This window comes from Agelaius phoeniceus, assembly GCF_051311805.1.
Source record: "Agelaius phoeniceus isolate bAgePho1 chromosome W unlocalized genomic scaffold, bAgePho1.hap1 SUPER_W_unloc_2, whole genome shotgun sequence".
NCBI lineage: Eukaryota > Metazoa > Chordata > Aves > Passeriformes > Icteridae > Agelaius > Agelaius phoeniceus.
The window spans coordinates 6,061,094-6,083,530 of NW_027509867.1; positions in this window are offsets into that span (position 1 = coordinate 6,061,094).

Consider the following 22,437-nt stretch of genomic DNA (forward strand, 5'->3'; position numbering starts at 1 on the left):
CTCATCTGCATTTGAAAATCTGGGGTTCCACACTTTCCTTCCTATGGAAAGGAACTGTCCTTCTCATCCAGATCCCTGTTGACAAAACTGGGGTTTGGCCTCCCTAATTCCGTCTGTCCAAAGATTACTCCCTGACAACAAGTCTGGCTGGCCTTGGCCTCCTTGGGGCAGCCTCTAATCAGCCTTTGAAACACTGGGACTCCATCCTTTCCTTCCTATGGAGAACTGTCATTCCAGTCCAGGAACCCATGGCTGAAAGGGAATTCCACATCCAAAATTCCCCATTTATCCAATAGCTGCTTTCAGACAAAAGCTGCAAGGCCAGACAGGTCTGGTTTGCCTTGGCCTCTGGTGACTGCTTCTCATCTGCCTTCAAACCCTGGGGTTCTGTGGTTTCTTTCCTATAGAAAAGAACTGTCCCTCTTGTCCGGGTGCTCTTGGCCTCAAGCACTTGACCACTCTATAGGGACACAGGAGCTCTGTGCTCAGTGGGGTGGAGACTGAGGACAGCAGAGGAGAGCCCTGGGAGGGATTGAAGGGCGGTTTCAGAGATGGTGGATCCTTTTGACATAGTAGAGAACTGCCAGAGAAAGAAAGAATTAATTCCAAGGGCAGCTGGGGAGGTCCAGACTGGACACCAGGAGAAAGGAATTTCCCTGGCAGGGCAGGGCTGTGGTGCAGCACGTCCCCCAGCAGGAGCCTGGAGCAGCCCAAGGCTTTGTGTGGGCAGGCAGAGGCAGGCAGGAGGCAGAGCTGTCAGCAAAGGAAGGGGCCAGCCAGGTGGGGCAGCCAGGGGATGCCCACAGCCTGCAGGGACAGAGGCGCAGGTTTGCTCAGCACCAGAGATACCTTTGTCTTGCTTGTCCCCACCTGTCATCATTGCCACCAGTGTTCTGCTCTACCTGGAACCTGGGGACATTTTCTCAGTCCTGTCCCTCAGAAGGATCTATTTAAAATATGAGAAACTTGAGTGTTTCAATCCCTTTTTGAGTTCTTGAGAAGTTCTTTGAGCATACGCTGAGGGACTGAGTCTGATGTACAAAGAGCACCAAAGCCCCAGAGGGTCATTAAAGCCCTTGTGCTGTGTCTGTGCTGCTGAGCTGGGCCGGGCTCCTGGCCCAGAGGCAGCTCCTGGCAAGGGCAGCAGAGCTGCAGAGAGACAGCTCTGGCCAGGAGCAGCTCCTGTGCACAGCCCAGCAGGGCTGGGGCACTGCCAGGGCCCCTCAGGGACACCAGCAGGGCACAGACAGAGCTCCCAGGGGCTCAGCACTGGCAGGGGCTGTGGCATGTCCCAGAAGGGGCTGTGTCACAGCAGCTCCTCTGTGTCTGTGTCATGGAGGCACAGAGGAGCTGTGATGTCAGCAAGGGGCTGTGTGAGAGCACAGAGTGGGCTGTGTGAGGTCACAGATTGGGCTATGACATCACAGAGTTTGTTGTGTGAAGTCACTGAGCAGCTACAGCATCATAGAGGGAACTGTGTGACATCACAGAGCAGGCTGTGACCTCATGGCATGGCTGTGTGACATCATTGAGCAGGCTGTGAGGTCAAAGTGTGTGCTGTGACATTACCGAGTGGCAGTATGACATCACAGAGTGGGTTTTGTGGCACCACTGAGGGGATTGTGACATCACACAGCTGTCTGTGACATCATAGTGTGAGGCCATAGAGCAGATCTTGCCATCATAGACGGTGGCTCTGTGACATGAGGGAGTGGGTTGTGACATCACCGGGTGGCTGTGTAAGATCATAGAGCAGGCTGTGACATGAGAGAACAAACTGTGACATCGCAGTGTGACTCTTTGACATCAGAGTCTTCTGTGACATCACAGAGCAGCTGTGTAACATCACAGGGGACTATATGACATCACAGAGGCAGTGTGACATGACAGAGATGTCTGTGTGACATCACAGGGGCTGTGTAACATCACAGGGGCCGTGTGACATCACAGGAGGCTGTGTGACATCACAGGGGCCGTGTGAGGTCCCTGGGGAGGTCACTCTGCCCCGGCCCCCCTCACAGTTCCCCCCAGAGCAGTCCAACCCTGCTCGTGCACAGCGGGGTCCCCTGTCCCCCCGGGTCCCCCCGCCCCCGGCGCCGCAGCCTCCTCCAGAGGATGTTCCACGAGATCAACCCCAGAGCCTGACATGGGGACGGGGGGCCGGGGCCCTGGGGGTGGCACAGGGGGACAGGGACCCCCCGGCAGCAGTGTCCCCGTGTCCCCCAGGGCCAGAGCCTGGGCCAGGGCTCCTTCACCCTGGTACCAACGAGGCCTTGAGAGTGCTGAAAAAATCTCCAGCAAGGGATCAGCAAAAAACAGATTGAATATTAAGGGACAGCAGCACAAAGTTCCATGGCAAGAGTCACTCTGCTCCTGACTGGACACTTCAGGCACAGCAGGGAAACAAAGCAACAACAATACCAAACCAAATCCAGGCAAGGAAAACAGAAATGAACTGAGAACTGTCCCTGTTTGTGTGTGTGTGACATAAGGACAGGGAGGGCAAGGATAAAAGGAATATGGCCCAAAAGCTTAAACAGAGCTCAATCTTAACAGGACTTAAGTTAAACCTTATCTTTAACTGATACCATCTACTTCACAATTTAGCAAAAGAACAGCACTTAACAGTACTTACCCTAACTTATAACCTATCACATTGCAATTTAAAAAATCTAATAATTAAACTTAAATAATAATTTAAATTAAACTTAACAACTTAGAAAAAGAACAACTCTTAGCAGCATTTAACTTAGTTTAGACCTTGTGTTTTAACCTTACTTACTGATGTTTGGATATCTGACTGACTCAGCTATCCAAGGCACTCAAACCCCTCAGAGAGCAACATTTCTGCCACATTTCCCCAGCACGGGCACTCCTGTGTGCACACAGACACAGAGTCAGTGCAAGGCACCTGGGAGAAATTCCCCTGAGGGCAGGAAATGCTCCCTGTGGATCCTTTGGCATCTCCCCAGCGGGTGAAGGGTTGAGCCTGGAGGAGTGGGGGCATCGGCCCAGGCTCCGTCGTTGTTGGGGATCCCCGAGTGCAGCAAATGGGAGAGTTCCCGGCTGGGAGAGGCCCCACTCAGAGGGAGTCGCTGGCCCAGGAGAGCTCCAAGGGCTCCTTTTGGAGCGCTGTTTGCAGGGCCCCAAGAGAGGGGCTTCAGTCCCAGCAATGGTTCATCCTGGCCACCCCTGGCACCAACAGCTTTCTTTGGCAGTGTGAGAACAGGGATGTTGTGCCACTGAGGGAACAAAACCAGTTCCCAGGGCTGCTCCTCCAGAAAGCAGGAGCTGGTTGGGCAGCAGCAGTGCCTGGAGCAGACAGTGTTTGTGATGAGCTGCAGAGGAGCTGAGCCCAGGGGCTGTTGGCCAAGGCCGAGCCCCAAGGAGCATTTCTCATCTGGCAGGGCGGGCTGAGAAGGGGAGGGGGGAATGCAGCAGCACAGGGCCCATGGAACCAAGGGACCATTGTGACACTGTGGGGCCCTGTGACACCAAGGGACCATTGTGACACTGTGGGGCCTCATGGAATCATTGGGACCATTGCGACACTGCGGGGCCTCATGGAACCTAGGGGCCACTGTGAAACTGTTAGACCCCCATTGAACCAAAGGTCCATTGTGACACTGCTGGACCCCATGGAAGCAAAGCATCATTAGGATGCTGAGGGGCCCCATGGAACCAAAGGGACCATGGTGATATTGCAGGGCCTCATAAAAGCAAGGGAACATGGAACAGGTCTGGCTGGTTTGGCCTCCCATGGACTGCCTGACTGGTCCAGCTGACCTTGGCATGTTGAGGGTCTCTTCTCATCTGCTATTGAAACACTGGGGCTCTGTGCTTTCCTTCCTGTGGAAAAGAACTGTCCTTTTCCTCCAAGCACCCATGGCCAGAATTGGGATTTCATCCCCAAATTTCCTTCTATCCAAGGATTGTCCCCATAGGAATATTGCCAGGACAAGTCTGTGTTGCAGGGGTTTTACAACGGTCACTTCCCATCTGTCCCCAAAAGTGTGGGGAAGGCTCCATGCTTTCCTTCCTATGGGAAAGAATTGTCCTGATTCTCCAGGAACCCATGGCCGAGATTGGGGTTCCACCTCCAAATTCCCTATATCCAAAGACTGCTCCCAAAGAACATCTGCCATCCTGAAAAGTCTGGCTGGCCTTGGCCTTGTGAGACTCTCACCTGCCTTCTAAAAACTGAGACTCCCTGCTTTCCTTTCTATGGAAAAGAACTGCCCTTCGCAGCCAGGTGCCCATGGCCTGGTATGGGATTTCACCTCCAACATTTCTTATTGCAATAGACTGGAGGAGATTGTTGGCTGGAAACATTTCATGTGTGGGGGAGGAAGGGGCAGGTCCAGCCTTGCCCTGCCCTGGAAGCCCAGCCCTGCCCTGCCCTGGAACCCCAATCCCCCCAGAGCCTCTATCCCAGCCCAGCAGTGGCTGCCAGTCCCTGGCACAGCACAGGCAATGCTCCACAGCCACCTCTGCAGCCCCAGCCCAGCTCCTGAGGGACCAAATGAGCCCAAGCCCCACCTGGGGGAAGGGCCCAGGGAGACCAAGGGGTATTGAAGGCTGACCACAAGGCAAGCACACATCTTATCCTGTATTCTCTTGGAATTCCCATCTGAACTCTGCTGGAAACCAGGAGTTTGTAGCTGTGTGTGTGCTTCTCTATCTCACATTTTTCTCTCTTCCTGTGTCTTCTATTTTTGTCCCCTTGCAAATTTTGACTAACTTAAAATTGAACAAGCTACGAGTTTGTGAAGTTGAATGGGCCAAGTTAATGCTTTGAGAAGTGTTTTGTGTTGATTGAATGTTGTATTAAACCTTTTGCCAATGTTTCTCTGATTTTCTAAATTTGCCAGTAAAGTCTGTTTAGTTGCTTTGAGCTCCTGACAATCCCTTGTTGGTATTTCTCCAGCACATCCAACTCAGAGGACAGAAACAATTGTAAATTCCTTTTAAATGTCTCATTGAGAGAGTTGTTTGGGGAATGGGAGTCAGGGCTTGTGTGTGCTGCTTGGCCCAGCCCAGGCAGGGCTTTCCCAGCCACATCCCACACTCCATTGCCCAGCTGGAGCCGCTGGTGCCTCTGAGTTGTGCTGCCCCAGCCCCAGGGACGCTCTCCTTGTCTGCCCATTCCCCCACGGTCTCTGGGCAGGGATGGCCTCACTGGGGGCTGCTGACATCCTCAGCAACTTGGAGGCTGCTGCTGAATTTCACTGCTCCAGAGGCTTGTTCAGCCTTCAGCTCTTCAGTGCAGGAATTCAGTGTCCCAGGGCTCAGGAACATTCAGAACACCTGAACAAGCCAAGCCTCTGGGAATCATTTGATTTTAATTTTCAAATCATTAGTGGTTACATCAATTTCAGTAGTGTATTCAAAGTGAATACATGATATTTAAAAAGACAGTGAGAAAAGATTTCTCAGGTCCTGTTAAGGATTTTTTCCTGTTTATAAATCGATATGTGCAATCTCCAATTGACACTGAATCCAAGTACCTCCTCATGCAGTTTGAATAGATATGAAAATCAAGACCCTTCATGGCTGACAATCAATCAGACTCTGTCCCTACCCCCACCCCACCATTTCCCCCATCCAAGCCCTGGCACTCAGAGCAGCCTTGTGCAAATCTGAGCTCCCTCCAGCCCAGGCTGCACCTGCAGCTTTCAGCTCCTTGGCTCCAACTCCCACCTGCTTTCCTTGCAGAAGGAGCTGCCTGAGACACAGAGGGATGTTCATTTCTTGTCAGCCAACAAAGCCAAGGGAAGGCACAGCTCCATCCAATGCCAAAGTCATTCCTCTGCTGGATATTAAATCCACTTTGCACAGCAGACAGTCTCAGAGCAATGGAAAACACCTTCTGTGCCCAGCACAGATCCCAAGGTCCCCCCAAACCCTCCCTGCCCCGATTCTGCCCAGAATTGCTCTTTGCACACACGAGTCACAGGCTGAAGTCAGGGGCTCCCTCCATGCCCAGAGGGAGGAAAAGAGAGAAAGGGAATGAAGAGCTCTCCTGTGCAGAGCCAAGGTCCAAGTGCAGCCCCTGCAGTGGGAGCCACAACTCATCAGGTTTGGGTCCTTTGGGCTCCGGGCCTGGTGACACTCAGAGGCACAGAAAGGTTTCTTGCCAACAATTACAAGATGAATATTTGAACCGTTTAATAACCATCACAGCTCTTCTCTCAGCTGCTCTCTGTGATGTCCCAGCAGCTTCTGACATGTCCACCATCCCCAAGGGATTTCTTACAGGAACAGTTTTAGACAGAGACATAGGCAAAGGTAATTTAGTGATACATATAAACACAATTAGGATGTTGACATGTAACGTGGACTTGTATATGTAATATCTGAAGTTCAAATATATACCACTAATGTGGTATATATTTGAACTTCAGAAAGATTGGCAACTAGCTGAAGTTCAAAGCAAGAAACCAGTCATTTGATCGGCACTTGAATGACCAGAGAGCATCTGGATGAGAAAATCTGGGAGTGATGGAAGGGACATAGATACAGTTGCTCTAAATAAAGAGATGTTCTTAGACATGCACATTTGAACAGGGGAGCTGGAAACACCTGAAGGAAGTGGGGTCATTAAATATTAGAGTGAATGTCAGTGGCAAAGGTAGAGGGGAAGATGAGTATTTCTTCTCCTGCCATCAGTAGAAGAATCCAGTAGATCCAGGAAATTCCTGTTCCTGCTGGGAAAAGTTTGTCATTTCTTAAAAGTACTCAAGTGACCCAGATAATAAAGATTTGCTTGTATTATAAAACCAACAAGTATTAAAACCTGTGCCCCTTTCCAGGCAGACATCAGTTGTGTCCCCATGAACAGGCAGTGCCACTTGTGCCCTGAGGTGCCCAGCTGGGATTGGATCTCTCCCAGAGCACCTGAGGGAGAGCAGAGCACCTTGCAAGATGCAGGTCCCTGACAGCCCCGCAGGGCTCCTGTGCCATCAACATCTGCTCTGCTCCAGTCTGAAAAAGGGCCCAGCACGGTGCCGGGATCATCAGAGAGCTGAGGTGTGTGCTGGAATTCAATGGCCTCCCCATCCTGCAGCAGCCCTGCATTTCCCTGCTGCAGCCTTGGTCTCCAGCCCAGCCATGGAGGCTCTTTGGGCTCTGGAGTGTTGCTGCAGCCCCCAAGGGCAGCTGAGCTCTGCCATTGGCACAGTCAGGCCTGGCCAGCGCAGGCCATGCTCAGCAATTGCTTGTGTGTGCCTGGCCTTGCTGTCAGCCCCGGCAGCGGCTGCGTGGCCCCTTTGTGGCCCTGTGCTGGCCCAGCCATGGTGGCCCAGCCCCTGTGCAGGCCCAGCCCAGGCCAGGAGCATTGCGGCTGGGAACGGCCCCTGTGCCGTGGTGCCCACAGCAGCCTTGGGGCTCTGTGCTCCATGGCCTCCCTGCTGGACAGCCTCTGCCAGCTCCTGCAGAGCCCCTGGCACCTGTGGGGCTGCACAGACAGCCCTGCCCCAGGCTCTGCCGGCCTCTGGGCCAGCAGAGAGGCAGCCAGGGCTGGCCATGGCCGGGAATAGGCCCTGAGCCCTGCAGGAGGATGGAGCTGGGCCACAGCCAAACTCAGCCCAGGCCAAAGCTGGGCTCAGCAGCCAGGGCTGCCAACGCATGGGCACAGAGGCTGGGGCTGACAAATGTCCTAGGGCCCCCTCCCTGCTCTGTCCCTGCCACAAAGGGCACAGAGCAGCCTCCTCTCTGGGCCACTTGCCTGTTTGCAATGCCTTGCACAGGCGCTGGCCCTGCCCCACAAGGCCTGGCCTGAGTCCTGCCCCTGCACGCTCAGCCAGGCTGAGATGGACACTGATGGTTTCTGGGCCAGGCTCTCGGAGCCCAGCCCAGCTCCCTGCAAGCTCTGCCAGCTGCCCTGAGCTCTGGGCAGCACCAAGGGCCTCTCTGAGCCCAGCCCAGCCCAGCCGGCTCTGGCCCCACAGCTCTGCTCACGCCAGGCTGCTCTGGGCACTGGCCCCACGGCCTCAGCCCCTGCCAAGGGCACAGCAGCAGCTGCAGCTGCCACAGGACTCAGCCCCAGCCATGGGGGAAGGTGCTGGGCCAAGGCCAAAGGAGGCTCCCTGGCTGCCCTGCTCCCCTCGGGCTGAGGTGCTGAGAGCTCTGCAGCCCCTGCTGCCATCCCATCTGCCCAGGGCAGTGCAAGAGCCCCAGCCTTGAGGCCCTCAAGAGCTGCTCCTGCTCCAGGCCCAGGGCCCATGCCAAGGCTCGGGCAGCCACAAAGCTGTGCCCATTTCTGTTCGTTGCTACTCTGATGGGGATGGATCCTCAGCCACTTGGAGGATGATGATGGATTTTACTACTTCTCTTAAAAAGATGCATCTTCTTTTCTGAGCTCCTTGCTTCAGGTATTCATTGAAAAAGGCTCATAAGTCTTTGTTCAAAACAGTTAAACAAGAAAAGAACCTGGACATAATTTAAGATTTCAATTCTTCTGTGGTTAGTTTGACAGATTTCTGAAGTGTATTCAAATTGAATCAGGTGTATTGAAAATAATGCAGAGAGACTTGTTTTTTCCTGTGTTATTCTCCTGTTTATAGATTGATTTTCCACAATGTTCTATTGACATTGATCCCAGAAACTTCTAGTGCAGTCTGAACAGATATGAAATCAAGACCCTTCATGGCTGACAATCAATAACACTTTGTCCCCACCCCCTCCCCACCATTTCTCATATCCAACCCCTGTCACTCCTATGGATCAGGAATGGTGTGGCCAGCAGGAGCAGGGCAGGGATTCTTCCCCTGTGCTGGGCACTGGTTGGGCAGCACCTCAAGTGCTGTGTCCAGTTCTGGGCCCCCCAATTTAGGAAGGACATGGAGGGACTGGAGCATGTCCAGAGAAGGGCAACAAGGCTGGGGAGGGGTCTGGAACACAAGACCTGAGAGGAGCGGCTGAGGGAGCTGCTAGGTTGTTTATCCTGGAGAAGAGAAGGCTCAGGGGAGACAAGGCAGTGTCAGGGCACAGGTTGGACTTGATGATCTCCAAGGTCTTTTCCAGCCTTGCTGATTCTGGGATTCTCTGGAACCACCCTTGGAGCAGTTGCAGGATGAGCCCTGGGCCTCCTCTTCAGCAGCTCCAGCAGCCCAGGTCCCTCAGCTTCTCCTGGCAGCCCCAAAGCCCATCCTGTCAGTCCTGCAGAGCCTCTGCAGCTCCTCCTCACTGCCCAGAACAGGGAGCCCCAGAGGCAGACACAGCAGCCCAGATGTGCCCCCCTGGCCTGGAGTGCCTCTGGCAAGGGAGCAGCAGCAGGCATTGCAGGAGCCTGCAGACAATTCCTGCAGCACTTGTAGGATGATCCTGCTGCCCAAGGGACGTTCCCATGGGGCCAAGTCAGGAACTGCAATGGGGAGTGGGGCCAGAGAGGAAAGGGAAAACAGGGATGGGCTGTTTGCAGGGGAGGGAACACAGGAGGGCAATTGGAAGAAATTTGTACCAGGGAAGAGTAAAGAAAGCAAAGGTGCAGCCAAGGAAATGCTGAGGGCAGTTTGGGGGTGGCTGCCAGGCAGCCCTGGCTCTGAGCAACAGCGTCTGCAGTGGCACAGGAAACTCCCAGCTGATGGGAACAAACTTTCTGGCTGAGTGCAGAGGCCAGGACAAAGCTGAGTGGTTTCCCTGGTGTCCCCCAGCCCTGGCTGGCCCCAGGGGCTGATGGCATTTGTGCTCCCTCAGGTTCATGTCCCCACAGCAACAGCATGGGGGTGCTGGCCCTGCTGTGTGCAATGCAAACAGGGGCTGCTGAGGCAGTGCTGCCGTGTCTGTGCCTGCAAGGATGGGGCACCTGTGTGAGCTGGGGGAGAGGCCAGGGCTGCAGAGGGGGGATGTTGTTGGCAGCTGCATGAGGACGCTCTGGGACGCTGCCCTGGGCTGTGCAGCGCACTGGGCATGGATCAGCCCCTGCTCTGCTGCTCCTTCCCGTCTGCCCCAGGGCCCTTGCAGAGCCCCAGCCATGCTGTTTGCCCCCAGCCTGCCCACGGCCAGCCTGGGGCTGCTGACGGGGGTTTCTGTGCTGAGCATTGGCCTGGCTGTGTTCTTGAGAGAGCCTGGGCAAGGAGCCTGGAGCCCCCAGGGCCTGGCCTGAGGCGTCAGCGCTGCCCCAGCAGTGCCCATGGCCTGTCCCTGCTGCAGCCCCGGCACTGCCACCCCCAGGGCTGTGCCCGGCCCCGAGAGCACTCAGGCCCTGCAGCAACACCAGGGCCACCAGGGCAGTGGGGCAGGGCCACGGCAGCAGCACTGGCAACACCAAGTGCTGCTGCTGCTGCTGCTGCTGGGCACAGCTGCTGGGCCAGCACTGATCTGCCCCAGCTCTGCACACAGACATTGCTGCTGCAGCTCCAGAGAAGGCAACAAAAGGGCATCTCTGCAGAAAACTCTGCTGGGAGATCCTTTAGTTCATTTAAAGCCACCAAGAGCGCAGCCCCTCATTGACACAGTCTGTGGCCACAGGGAAGGGGGAGAGAAACGAAATGAGAAATGTCGGAAGCAATGACATTTATTTGTGCATACGGAAAAAGTAAAACAAAGAAAAAGAACCTCCGAAATGAAACCAAGCAGAAGTATCAAAGATTACTTTTATTTCAAGTGATTTTCAGAAATTGGCCATCAGTTTAATGTTTTTGAAAGCATCCAGTCATCAGTCTCCACACTGCAGCCTTGAGCTCCTGGTTCCTCAGGCTGTAGATGAGGGGGTTCAGGGCTGGAGGCACCACCGAGTACAGAACTGACAGGGCCAGATCCAGGGATGGGGAGGACATGGAGGGGGGCTTCAAGTAGGCAAAGACTGCAGTGCTGATGAACAGAGAGACCACAGCCAGGTGAGGGAGGCAGGTGGAAAAGGCTTTGTGCCGTCCCTGCTCAGAGGGGATCCTCAGCACAGCCCTGAAGATCTGCACATAGGAGAAAACAATGAACACAAAACAACCAAGTGCTAAACAGGCACTTACAGCAATGAGCCCAAATTCCCTGAGGTTTGAGTGTGGGCAGGAGAGCTTGAGGATCTGAGGGATTTCACAGAAGAACTGGCCCAGGGCATTGCCATGGCACAGGGGCAGGGAAAATGTATTGGCCGTGTGCATGAGAGCATTGAGAAAGGCACTGGCCCAGGCAGCTGCTGCCATGTGGGCACAAGCTCTGCTGCCCAGGAGGGTCCCGTAGTGCAGGGGTTTGCAGATGGACACGTAGCGGTCGTAGCACATGATGGTCAGGAGGGAAAACTCTGCTACAATAAAGAAGAGAAAGAAAAAGAGCTGAGCAGCACATCCAGTGTAGGAGATGTTGCTGGTGTCCCAGAGGGAATTGTGCATGGCTTTGGGGACAGTGGTGCAGATGGAGCCCAGGTCAGCGAGGGCCAGGTTGAGCAGGAAGAAGAACATGGGCGTGTGCAGGTGGTGGCCGCAGGCTACGGCGCTGATGATGAGGCCATTGCCCAGGAGGGCAGCCAGGGAGATGCCCAGCAAGAGGCAGAAGTGCAGGAGCTGCAGCTGCCGCGTGTCTGCCAATGCCAGCAGCAGGAAGTGCCTGATGGAGCTGCTGTTGGACATTTGCTGGGGCTGCACATGGGCACCTTTTCATGGAGAAAGGACAGTGACAAGTCAGCAGAGGCTGCTTGGATCCAAACCTGGGCCATTCCCTGCAGACTGCCCCGCTGGGACTCACCCAGCCTTGTTCCTGCTCTGGGAAAACCTTCACCCAGGTCCCTGCCTGAGCTCCAGTTGTGCTGGCTGAGTGTGCCAGGAGCAGCCAGGCCTGTGCATGAGGACACCCAGGAGGGCAGCTCAGAGCCTGGCAGGGCACAGCAAGGAGATCCCTGGCTGTGCCCATGATGGGATCTCAGGGAGGGGGCTCAGCTCATTCCCCTTTCCCATGGACTGCTTTGCCCTCAGCCCCACAGGTGCCAGGGAAGCTTGGACACCCCATTCCCATGGACAGCCCTGCCTGGCAGGAATGCCAAGGGCAGTGCCTGACTCAGCTGCTGCAGATGCCAGAGCCTCCCTGAGAGCAGCAGATAACAGTGCCAATGTCAGGGCAGGGCAGAACCAAGAGCAGATGTTGTGGTGCTGTGCCTGAGAGGGCAGGGCAGAGACAGCTGGGCACTCAGGACAGTGTTCCCGTGCCCAGCTGTGCCCGGCACCTCCCACACACCAACAGTGCCCTCCTGCCCCAGCCCTGCTCTCTTCAGCCCCCTCTGCTTCCCTGAGCATCTCCCTGGGCCTGGACATTCCCTGCTGAGAGGAGCCTTGTCCCTGCCAGCGCTCACAGAGCCCATCCCAGCCTGTGTGCCCTGGCTGGGGCCCTACAGAAACCTGCCTGTGTGCAGGGCCCTGGCTGGGGCAGGCTCTGTGTGCAGCTGGGCAAGGGCAGCTCAGGAGAGCCCTGCTGGGCCCTGCAAAGGTGATGCTGGGATTAAAATTTCTGTTCTGCTTCTCTCATCCCCTTGTTTTTTATAATCAAAAGAGAAAAAAATTCCCTTGCAACAGTGTTAGAACAGTAAAGTAAAAACCAGACATTAATTGGAAGCTGTCAGGTGTCCCAGTGGGGATGGAGCACACCCAGGGCCTGATTTCAACAATTTATTAAGGTTGATTAATTAGGATATTTAACAGGAACATCCAATAGGAGATTCACTTACCCCAGTTACACATCCCTGGCTCAATCCATTGGAGTAGGTCCAAGGGCTTCTCTGCCTTCACTTTTTGTTATGACTGCTCACATTCTGGTCAAAAAACAAAATGTTCTTCTTGTAGGTCCTCTTCCTGATAATAAGACTATACAGGATACTATACGTATTGTATACTATATGTATTTCAGGAATGCATTTAGAGAATCTGCTTATTTTTCTAAAATCAAAGAAAAGGTTAGGGAAAATAATAAAGTTAATAAAGGATTATAGTTATAGATGTATATAATAGTAATGGAGTTCATTAAGAGTTTAATAGAATTAAAAAAGGAAGATAGATTTATAACTATGTAATAGTAATTTACAGAGTTACAAATATATGAAAATTGTATAAAATAAAAAAATCTTTTTGTCATCACCTCAATGTTCCCATTCTTCTTCAAGCAGGAAATTGAAAACACTCTCAGGAAAGCTCCTGATCTTTACAGCAATCCCAGACTTACCTTCTTTGGGAAATGCCCTCTGGAGCTGTGCCCAGGCTGGTCTGGAGCTGGGAGCAGCCCTGCCCCACCCAGGCTCTCTCAGCAGCAGCCCCTGCCCTGCTCAGGGCGGCTCCTTCCCCGCAGAGCTTCTCCCCAGTGCTGGGAGCAGCTGCCGGGGCTGGCTGAGAGCTGTCCCTGGCAGGCAGCAGAGTCCCTGCCCCAGCACAGCGCCCTGGGCTGCAGGACCCTGCTCTGCAGGACAGCCCTGGGCACCCCTGGCTGCTCTGCACAAGAGACAAGCAGAGAATGTACTCACAGGCTCTGCAGGCATTGGGATGTTCCAGCTGCAGGAGATGGCTCCAGGAGCTGCAGCTGCACTGTCCTGCAGCCAGAGGTTCCTGTGCCAAGGGCTGGCAGTGATTGTGCCCCAGGCACTTCTCAGCCCCTTCCCAGCCCTGACTGATTGAAGCTCTCTGTGCCTCTGGGCTGTGCCCGGGCTGGCTGCAGGCAGTGCCCCAGCCCTGCTGGGCTGGCACAAGAGCTGCTCATCCAGAGAAATGTGCTTTTGAAGCTCTTCTTGGTGACCAGGAGCTGCCTCTGTGCCAGGAGCCCAGCCCAGCTCAGCAGCACAGACACAGCACAAGGACTTTAATCAGCCTCTGGGGCTTTGTGCTCAGGCCCTGAACATCAGTCCCTGAGAGGGAGCTGAAGAAACCTCTCCAGAACTCCAAGGCAGAATCCAACTCCAAACTTTCTTGGACTTTTAATGGGTCCCACTGAGAGACACGACTGAGCAAGTGTCCCCAGGCCCCAGGCAGAGCAGAGAACTGCAGGCAGTGATGACAGGTGGGGACAAAGAGAAGCCAAGTCTTGGTGCCCTGGGCCACTGCAGGGTCTGTGCCAGCAAGGGCTGGGAGGAGACACCTTGTCCTGAGGCCCTGGGGCCTCCTGGCACAGCCCCAGCCAGGCTGGGCACTGTCAGCCCCTTGTGCTGCCCTCAGCATCCCCCCCTAGCCCACATCCCAGTGGCCTCAAGGATCTGCTGCAAGGAGTCCCTGGGGAGCCTTGCTCAGCAATGGCCCTGGGGACTCCTTCATGCTCCCTGCAGGGACTGCAGCTTTTTCAAAGGGCTTTGGCTTTGGCTTTTGCCTTGGAGTCTCTGAGAGGTTTGTGCAATCCTGGCCTCCAATTATCTGCTGTAATTAGTCCCTGGAGAGGCTTTGTCAGTAACAACACTCAGTGGGGCTCATTAATGCTTCAGGGTACTTCAGTTATTTGAAGGTTCTTGGTGTTTCCCTTTTGATACAGACTTTGTGAGAGGTTTGTGCAATCATGGCTCCAATTATCAGCTTTAATGAGTCCCTTGAGAGCTTTGCACTGACACTCAGTGGTGCTCAGTAATGCTTTGAGCTTTTCAAATTTTTTAAGGTAGTTTTGAATTTCCTTTCCACACTGAGACTCTTAGAGGTTTTTGTGCCATCCTGGCCTCCACTTGTCTCCTCCAAGGAGTCCATGAGGAGCCTGTGTTTGGGATGGACCTCAGTGGGACCCATTCATGCTTTGAGACACTTTGGGGTTTTCTTCTGCCTTTGATTCCTGGAAAGGTTTGTGCAATCTCCTCTCAGGCCCTGAGGTTCAAGGCCTCAGCTCCAAATGCACCACAGTGCTCATCAGGATACAGCAAATCCTGACAAACCATGGCTCTGCCTTGATTTCCCTCTGCTCTAATGCAGTTTATCAGGAATGTATCTGGAGTGATTTTGGTTTGCTAATTTGAGATTTCTCAGCCAGTGCATCTCTTAGTGCAGTGGGATCAGTGTTGGTTAATTACCATTGCACTCACTGGAATATATTTACTCATTTCCTGCTGTGAGATAGGATTAGGAGAAAGGCAAAGTAGGCTCAAAATTTTAAGGGGTATTACCAGTATTAAGTGTATTAAGTGTATTACCAGTAAATAGAAGAAAGAGTAATAAGAATCTGAACACTTCTCCTCTCCCTACAACCTTTTCTTTCTTACTGACAATGCAAGGAGACAAAACCTGAAATTTTCTGTCAGTTTACACCATCTAGAACAGTCTTTCTTCAGTTCACTTAGGGAGAGGAGTCTCTCTTTCATGCTATGGAGACTTCTCCATAAGAGAACAGTTCTCTCATGCCTCTCATTTTCCACTATTAGCAGCTGCCCAGAAAATCTGCAATTGTGAAGTCCCTCCCATTTTTCACAGCTTTTCCCACAGCTGTTTTTATGGGCCATGTCAACTTATGGGGTATGAGTTTAAAGATGAGCTGTTGAAGAGCAAAGATTCTCTTCATCTATTTCTGAAATCATCTTCATCTCTGACAACAGAGATCTTCTTCTTCTCTCCCTGAGGCCACAGGATGTCACCACTCTTCTCTCTTTCTCTGTTTAAACTTCTCATGGGATCACAGCTACTTCAACATTTGCTTACTTTAGCATGGAGGTTTTTGCTGAACAGGTCATCTACCCATATTTTCAATTAGTTATAGGGAAAAAGAGAGTCTGATATATTAATTACATCCTTCTCCATAGCTCTACAAGAGGATTTCAGCCCCAAGATCAAGGCATCTCCTCATCCCTCCCATCTGGGACTCAACTTCCCCTTCACTGACCTCAGAGTCTTCATGTTGCTCCTCTCTGTGCCTGCAGTTTGTCCTTTTCTCTCACTGGAGGGAGGATGGAAGCACTGAAATAGTTCATATCTCACCCGGGGCCTGCAGATGGTTCCGTGCCCCCGGCCGGGCTCGGTGCTTGCGGCCGGAGCTGTTTTACGATGGAGGTTTCTGCAGCGGCTGCGCTGGGGCTGTGTCAGGATGGGCCGCGCTGGGGCAGGGCCAGGATCTCAGCAGCCAGGCCAGAGCACAGCAGCAGCACGGCCGGGGCCGATGGCTTCTCCTGCCCCTGCCCGGGGCTTGCGGCTGAAGCCCAAGGGTGGCAGAATCTTGGCCGAGCCGGCCCGGCCCGGGGCTGCTCCTGGGGCCCGGCGGATCCTGGCTGGGCCCGGGCTGGCGGCGGGGCAGGGCTCAGCAGGGCCCAGATGTTCCCAACTGCAGCCATGGCCCGGCCCGGCCTCGGCCCCGCGGCCTCCCCTGCCCTGCCCGGCAGCCGATGGGGCCTGGCGGGGTCCCTGGGAAGGGGCCCGGCCCCACGGCAGGAGCTGCCCGGCCCGGCCTGGCTGAGACGGGGCCGGGTCAGCCTTGTTACCTCTGTGCCAGCCAGAAGGGAAAGAGACCCTCCCAGGCTTTCCCATCTTTAACATGTGTCTTCACAGAGGCGTGTACAGTTTCTTTCGTGGTTTAACAGATTGTCAATTCTCAAAGCTGATTACTGATTGGTTTTTTTGTCAGACATGGAGGAAACTGCTAGCAGCTTCTCTTAGAACATCACTTCTGTGATGCAAAACCCTCACAACATCACAGAGCACAGAGTTCCTTTGTCCATATGTAGTGTTCATGTGCCCAAGACCTCAAAAACACTTCTTGGGAGATCTCTGGGCCCTCCCCAAGGTGTTTTCAACTGAAAGCATTCAGCTCAGAATATAAGAAAATCACCAGAGGATAGGGCCAGCCTGACCTGTCTGTCCTGGCTACTTTTGTCTGGGAGCAATCTTTGGACATGTGGAATTTGGGAAGCCAAATTCTCATTTTGGCCATGGACCCTGGACATGAATGTTCATTCTTTTCCATAGGAAGGAAGGAACAGAGCCCCAGTGTTTGCCAGGCAGAAGAGAGTGACCACCAGAGGACAAGGCAGCCAGAAGTGGCAGGTTTTTTTCTGAGAGAAACCCTTGCATATAGGAAAATTTTTTGAGAGAATACCAATTTTGGCAATGGACATTTACAAAGAGGGATGGTTCTTTTCTATAGCAAGAAAAGCACAGAGCCCCAGTGTTCCAGGAGCTGATGAGAGGCAGCCCTTGACATCCCAACATCAGCCAGACCTGTCAGGTGGCCCCTGGGAGGCCAAACCAGCCAGGCCTGTTCCATGTTCCCTCAGTTCCATGGGGCCCCACAGTGTCCCAATGGTCACTTGCTTCCATGAGGCCCTTCCATGAGGTGCCATAATGCCCCCTGGTGACACCAGGCCCTGAAGGGTCCCAATGGTCTCCATTGTTCCATCAGGCCCCACAGAGCCATAATGGTCTCTGGGTTCCATGAAACCCCACTGTGTCACCATGGCCCCTTGGTTCCATGGGCTCCAGTGGTGCCACAATGATCCCCTTGGTTCCATGAGGTCCCCACAGTGTCCCAGTGATCTCCATGGGAAGGGAAGGACCCAGCCCCAGTGTTGCAGGGGCAGCCACCAGAGGCCAAGGCCACCCAGGCTTGATGGTACTGGCAGATTGTGCCTGGGAGCAACCCTTGGATATACAGAATTTTGGAGGTGGAATCCCAATTTCAGACATGGACACCTGGAGGATAAGGATGGTTGTTTTCCATTGGAAAGAAAGCACGGAACACTGATTCAAGAGTGACATATGGGGATCTATGGGAAGCATTGGGGATCGTTTCTGCACCTCGTGACCCAACAGAAGCTTCTCTAATAAACTTTGCCTGAAGCTCCCACTGTGCCCATGACAGGAACCCATGTGAGTGTCTGGGACATCCCGGCTCTTTGGCATCCTGGGAACTCCTGGGATGTCACCATGGAATGGCTGTGACTGCCTCTGACCACAGGGCTCTTTACCATCCCAGAAAGCCCTGGGAGGTCTCCATGGAGCCCCTGTCTCTGCCTGTGACATTCCAGCTCTGGAACAGCCTGGAGATTCTTGGAAAGTCCCCATGGAACCCTTCTGAGGGCCTGTGACAAATCTGATCCTTAGTAGGCAACCATCACCAGTCCACTGTTGCTATGGGCAGTTTCCATAGCAACCATCACCAGCCCCCTGTTGCTATGCTCAGTCCCTTGGCAGCTCCATGGAGACCCCATGCCAGAGGTGGTTTCCATGGCCACCAAGGCTGGCACCAGCTGGGATGCTCGGTTTCCACGGGCCGGGCTTCAGGAATGGGATTCCCCAATTTCCTGCTCCCGCTAAAACCGCGCTGCCCTCGCTGCCCTCCCGCCTCCCATGGAAAGCACAAAAGGCAAAGATCCCAGGCTGGGAAAAGAACAATTTATTGGGAACAGCAACGAGATAAAGAACAAAGAGGAACAGAAACAATATTGATAACAGAAGGGATAAATAAAACTGTTTACAGAAAAAACTACAACATCAACAACTAGTTCTTCCTGGCAATGTATTTCCTCCTGTCTGGAAAGGACACCCTTCTCCTCAGGGGGAGAGAGAGAGAGTCCCTTTCCTGCCCCTGGCAATGACCTGAGGTGGGAGTGAATGTAATGACAGGGCCATGGCCAGACCATCATGTTCTCCAACCCCACATCATGTCATTGGCAGGGGCAGGAAAAGAAACAGGTGTCTTCCCAGCATGGATCACAGGGAACATGGATCACCAGGGCTCTGACCAACGTGGTGTCTCCAATGGGGGATGAAGCTGGAGTGGTGCATGAAGATGTTCCTGCAGTTGAGGCATGTGCAGGGCTTCTTTTACTGGTGCCTCCGTTGGTGTCTGGTCAAGTGAGAGCTGCTGGTGAAGCTCTTCCCACACTGGGGACACTCGTAGGGCCTCTCCCCAGTGTGGATGCGCCGGTGGGTGACGAGGGTGGAGTTGTGCTTGAAGCCCTTCCCACAGTCGGGGCAGAGGAAGGGCCTCTCATCCGTGTGAATGCGCTGGTGCTGGAGGAGCTGAGAGCTGGTGTGAAACCTCTTCCCACACTCGGGGCACTGGTAGGGCCGCTCCCCAGTGTGGATCATTTGGTGGATGTTCATTTGTGTCTTCCTACTAAAGGTCATCCCACATTCCCTGCAGTTGTATGGCCTTTCCCCAGTGTGGATCCTCTGGTGGCAGATCAAGAGAGATTTCTGCCTAAATCTCTTCCCACTTTCCCCACACTCATAGGGTCGTTCCCTGGTGTGGGTCTTCTGGTGGGAGATCAGGTTAGAGTTCTGGCTGAAGCTCATCCCACATCCCCCACACTTGTAGGGCTTCTCCCCGGTGTGGATCCGCTGGTGCCTGATGAGGTGGGAGTTGCGCTTGAAGCCCATCCCACAGTCAGGGCAGCGGAAGGGCCTCTCATCCGTGTGAATCTGCGGATGCTGGAGGAGATCAGAGCTGGTGTAAAACCTCTTCTGACACTGGGGACACTCGTAGGGCCTCTCCCTCTCCCCGGCGTGGATGCGCTGGTGGGTGATGAGGGTGGAGTTGCGCTTGAAGCTCTTCCCACAGTCAGGGCAGCGGAAGGGCCTCTCCTCAGTGTGAATCTGCTGGTGCTGGAGGAGACTGGAGCTGGTCTGAAACCTCTTCTGACACTCAGGACACTCGTAGGGCCTCTCCCCAGTGTGGATGCGTTGGTGGGTGATGAGGGCAGAGCTGCAGCTGAAGCCCTTCCCACACTCCCCACACTCGTAGGGCCATTCCCCCGTGTGGATCATCTGGTGGCTGATCAGGGTGTTGCTCTGCCTGAAGCTCTTCCCACACTCCAAGCACTTGTGGGGCTTCTCCCCATCATGAAGCTGCTCATGGGCCACCAGCTCTGAGCTCTGGCTGAAGCTCTGTCCACCTTCCTGGCTCAGGGTGGGTCTTTCCTCCTCAGAGCACCCTGGACTGGGTTTGCAGCCCCTCCTCTTATGGGATCTCTGGGGCTTTTCCTCCCCATTGGATTCCTGTGCCCTGGAGTCACTCAAAATGGCCTCATCCATGAGTTTCTGCTGTGGGGATTTCTCCTCTCTGGTCTCCATCCTCAGCTTCTTCCTTGGGGGAGGAAGGACAAGGAGAGGATGGGATTTGCCTCCGTGCCAGAGGGAAGGGGAAGGAGATCCCCCCAGTGCATCCACGGCAGGACAGGGCCGGCAGCAGGGTTGTCCTGCAGCCGGGGGCTGTGCTGGGCTGGGAGATGGAGCAGGAGAGAGGGGGAAAGGGGCACTGACTTCCTCCTCACCTTCCTGAATGTCCCGGGGCTCCTTCCTCTTCCTTGCAGACTCCTCCTCCATCTGGCAAAAGTTTGGGGATGTGAAATCCTGTTTTGGGAGGAAAGCAAGGGATGAGCGCATTGAATTTTGTACTTGTTTGAAGGCAAACCTGGGGAGGGTCTAAACCAGGATTACAATTTATAAGAAAATGAAGATCAAGGCAATGATACAGAAACACTGCCTTAAACTGACAGAGTCAGGATATAACCTGACACCCTGTTGCTGGTCAGGCTGGTGGCAGCAGTCCCATTAAATGGTGGCTGCAGTCCTGTGGGAGTGATGAACGTGATTCTGTCAAAGCAGTGATCCTGTAGAATGCCCTGGTCTTCCTCTGAAGGTCCAGGGGTGGTTCTGGAGCTCTTGTCCTCTGGGAATCCAGTAGGCAAGCTGCTCCTGGTGTTGCAAGGCTCAGCTTATATGCAGGCAGGAATGCTTGGATCCTCACCCTGGGCGGAGCATCCCACAATGGGATGATGGAATTTTATCAGTCCTGCAGTGACACTCAATGGCCCATTCCCAGAAGATATCTCCCCTGGAGGGCGTTATCAGGGCTGAGTCATGGAAGAGATCAAGAACACTGCCCCACCTGTTTCTAGCAGTTGATGAAGATGGGGATTGCAAACATGCATTTGGTTCCATCTTACACTGCAGCCTGAAACAGTGGGGGAATCCCTGCTCAGGGGGTGAACACCACCCCCCTTACCCAAACTGGCTCAGGTGTAAAACCCCCACCCCGGGAAGGCCACACACACAGGGGACAATGTCACACTTGCCCTGCCCCAGGGGAGGTCTCTGTCCCTCTCACTCCCTTGCTATCCCTCCCTTTTCTCTTTCTTTCCATCTCTCTCTACCTCACATTTACTGTTCAATAAAATGCACGTAGGATTTGGTCTTGTTAGCACCTTAATTGGGGCAGAGGCATCTCTCTAACAATTTTCTTAACCAGAATGTGACATTATTCTGGCACTGTGAGTTTAGGCACTGTTGTCTGACCCCAGGTGCCTTTGACAACAGCATGGTACCCTCCTCTGAGGAGGTTGTGGTTCTTCCTGGAAGAATTCTTGGAAACTTGGACACAGTCCCTCCTTCCTCCTGGGGAACTTACAGGAGGATTGATGAGGAAAATGGCTGTCGTGGGTGGCCAGTGAAAAAGAAAATATTTTGTTGTCCTTCTTTGAAAAGTTTGTTAAAAACACTGGAGGAAAGGGAGCAAATGATATCAGAGTGACTGATAGAGTTCATTTACTCCAGGGTGAGAAACACAAGGCTGCTGAAAGTCCCACAAGAAGCCCAGCTCTAGTAGCTCAATTCCCAAATAACTCCAGCCAGGGGTCTCCGGGAGGATTTTTTTGGAGAGTGTTCGGAGCCGGCAGATCCTGGACTCGAGCCCCGGGTATCTCCGGGCTCCCTAAGAGGAGCTTTTTCGGGGGCAGAGGAGCCGCCATCGCCCCTCGGGAGGGTCCCGGGGGGTCCACGTGGGGATGGCCCGGTACCGACGGGGCGGGACATTGGTTTTGGGGATCCCCGTGAGAGCCGGGGCTGTGGAATGGGGGACCCCCGGGGCGGGGAGAGGGGAAGGGGCGATACCGGAGCTGGGACACCCCCGGCAGCCCGGAGATGAGGCGGGGACGGGACCCCCTGACCCTGACAGGGGCGCGTCCTGGGGTGACTTCATGATGCTCGTGCCCCATCGGTCCCTTTAGCCCAGAAATGAGTTCTGCACCTTTAAGGCTGGTTCTGAGAGCCAAGGGGAGGAGGAAGAAGCTGCAGTTTGTTTTCATACACTGCACTCACTCCTCCACATTCCGGCTCCTGGATGGACAGAGGGCGGGACAGAGCTCTCCTTTGCTTTTAGTTAGTGTTTAGCTCTCTGAGGCAGAGAAGTTCCCTGGACTATTGTTTTTCTTTTTCTTTGGAGCTGTTTAAACCTGCTCTGGACTGAACACGCAGAACACCACCGGCATCTCCCACCTATGGCCCACTGGGCTGAGCCTGGGTCGCGGCATTTCCAATACAGGAGGGACTGATAAGAGACTGATAAGAGACTGATAAGAGAGTGATAAGAGACTGATAAGACACTAAGTGAGCCAAGCCCCAGCCCAAGGAGGGACTTTCGGAGTTTGTCACCTATTTTCCAGCAGCAGGAGGTTTTATTGCTTAATATTGTTCAATTTTTGTGCTGGTGAATGCTTTGCCTGTTAAATAAAGTGTTTTTTTCCACTTTTATCCAAGGAAATATTTTCCCGAACTGGCTGAGGGTGGGGCT